Source organism: Otolemur garnettii, unplaced genomic scaffold (assembly GCF_000181295.1).
Source record: "Otolemur garnettii isolate 467f Iridium unplaced genomic scaffold, OtoGar3 scaffold00239, whole genome shotgun sequence".
NCBI lineage: Eukaryota > Metazoa > Chordata > Mammalia > Primates > Galagidae > Otolemur > Otolemur garnettii.
In genome coordinates, this window is record NW_003852634.1 from 739,112 (window position 1) to 742,297 (window position 3,186).

The following is a 3,186-nucleotide window of genomic DNA, read 5'->3' on the forward strand; positions in this document are numbered from 1 at the left end:
CTGAGTGTGACAGAAGTATAAGGTGTAGAAGGAGGCATCAACCTTCTCAGACTAATTTATTTGCTGGGTTGGTCCTTCTGACCTCACGGAGCACCGGAGCCAGTCATACCTGAACTACCAGCAGACCCCTGCTATCTAGTTGCAAGAGACCTTTTGAACTCTCCCACCTGAGACCAGTGCTGACTGGAAAAGTTGATTTGGACCTCTTGAACTGGGACAAATACCCGAGGACTATACAAAGTGCTACCTTGGGTGTGTGCTTGTGGGAACGTGTGATTTTTATTTTCCAATTATTGTCTGTGGGGGGCAGGGTGACTTAATTGCTGGTATTTCTCCACAGCTGAGACTTCAACCCAGAGTAACTGATTTACCAGGGTAGAACAGATAACAGCTGAAAACAAGACAGAGCAAATTAGCCCCACCAAATCAAGGAGGCCCCCAGTTTCTCGGGCTGTAGCACTGTATGGGTCCTTGGCAAAGCTCTAGGAGAAGAGCCAAATGGTGTAAATTAAGCATGGAATCAGCAGAGAAACTCCAGTATGACGTTGTGTTCTTTGGAGCTTCTGATTGGAGACGCGGGGGAAAGAACTGCAGACGGAATGATAATTTAAGGGAGACCGGGACTCACTCTGGTCAGCGGCCCAGCTAAACATTACTGATTACCTTATATACTTTCAAACATTCAGTAAGAATTTAACACATATACAAAGAAGTCAAGTAACATTAGGAAGCTACCATTTAAGATTACAATTTAGTGTGAAGGTTGAGGAACACATATACAATTGATTTTGTTTAGAGCAAAAACATAAGGGAGACTGGCTGTCTGTTCCTTTTAGCCCAAATGGAACTAGAGATTATAATGTTAATGAAGAGAGAAGGCAGAGAATAGAACCCAATTCTCGAAGACCGATCTGTTCACCCCCAGCTACACCTTGGCTGATTCTCCACACCTCCTAGGGAGAATCACTCTGCATATTCCTGCATATCTATAGGCAGGTACAGAAGCTCGATCTTCAAGGAAATGTTTCTCAGAACCAATCTCCTAAAGGAGCACATTGAGGTGAACTACCATGTCTTGAGCAAGGGGAGCTTATCTCCTACACCAGTAACATGAATAACCAGAGTAGATCAACCCCCCCCCAAAGAAGGACATGTCAGATGCAACTGAAGACCTCATCCATAAATAGATGCCTGATATGTCAGAAATCATGTTCAGAGTCTAGATAACAAATAAGATCAACAGAATGGAGAAAAGGAGGGAATTAGAATTTCAAATTATTCAAAAGATGTCTCAAAAGTTCAATGATTTCAAAGATAAAATGACCAAAGATTTGGACACATTGAGGCAATAGTTTGCAGCCCTCAAAGATCTGAAAAATATGGTATAATCCCTTGCTAACAGAATGGAACAGGCAGAAGAAAGGATCTCTGACATTGAAGTTTAAGCTTTTAAATGCACCCAAGTACTCAAAGAGGAAGAGAAATCGTGAGCAAAAACAGATCACTCTCTCAGTTATGGGATAATTCAAAGAAAACTAATATTCACCTTATAGGAATCCCTGAAGGTGATGAAGTTGCTTCACAAAACACAGTGGCTCTTCTTCCTGAAATTATGAAAGAGAACTTTCCAGACATTCCAAGAGATTCTGAAATTCAGATAGCAGACAGTTTCAGAACCCCAGCACAACTCAACCAGAATAAGACATCCCCCAGGCACATCATAATTAACTTCACTAAAGTTAATATGAAAGAGAAAATCCTGAAAGCAGCTAGACGTAAGAAAACTATAACCTACAAGGGGAAGAATATTACAATGACTACAGATCTCTCTGCTGAAACCTTTCAGGCTAGAAGAGGGTGGTCATTGACTTTTAATCTCCTAAAACAACAACATTCAACCCAGGATCCTGTATCCAGCTAAAATGAGTTTCATCTATGATGGAGAAATTAAATACTTTAATGACATTCACATGTTGAAGAAATTTGCCATAACTAAACCAGCTTTCCAGGATATTCTCAGACCTATCCTCCATAATGACCAGTGCAATCCTCTACCACAAAAGTAAAGTCACTAAGAAACTTTTGATCAAATTCCAACTTCCACAGTGGAGAAAGGATTAAAAATTTCCACTGGACTTTTGAAAAACTTGATACCCAAAATTTTACCAGGCTTATCAATATTCTCAATTAATGTGAATGCCTTAAATTGTCCTCTCAAGAGGGACAGGTTGGCTGACTGGATACAAAAACTCAGGCCAGATATCTGCCACATACAAGAATATCATCTTACCTTAAAAGATAAATATAGACTCAGGGTGAAGGAATGGTCATCTATATTCCAGGCAAGAGGAACACAGAAAAAAAGCAGGTGTTGCAATTTTATTGGCAGATACAATAGGCTTTAAAACAACAAGCGTAAGCAAGGATAAGGATGCTCACTTTATATTTGTTAAGGGTAATACTCAATATGATGCGATTTCAATTATCAATATTTATGCACCGAACCAGAATGCACCACAATTTATAAGAGATACTCCAATAGGCATAAGCAACTCGATTTCTCCCAGCTCCATCATAGTCAAAGATTTCAATACTCCTTTGGCAGTGTTGGATAGATCCTCCAACAAGAAGCTCAGCAAACAAGTTTTAGATTTAAACTTAACCATTCAGCACTTGGATTTAACTGAAATCTACAGAACATTTCATCCTAACAAAACTGAATACACATTTTTCTCATCAGCCCATGGAACGTACTCCAAAATTGACAACATCTTAGTTCACAGGTCTGACCTCAGCGAATTTAAAAGAATAGAAATTATTCCATGTATCTTCTCCAATCATCATGGAATAAAAGTTGAACTCAGTAACAACAGGACTCTGTAGACTCATACAAAAGCATGGAAGCTAAATAACCTTATGCTGAATGATAGGTAGGTGGGTCAGAGACAAGATTAAGAAGGAAATCACCAAATTTTTAGAACATAATGACAATGAAGATACGAGTTATCAGAACCTCTGGGATACCACAAAGGCAGTCCTAAGAGGGAAATTTGTAGCACTGCAAGCCTTCCTCAAGAGAACAAAAAGATAGGAAATTAACAACTTAATGGGATATCTCAAGCAACTGGAAAAGGAAGAACATTCCAATCCCAAATCTAGCAGAAGAAAAGAAATAAACAAAATCAG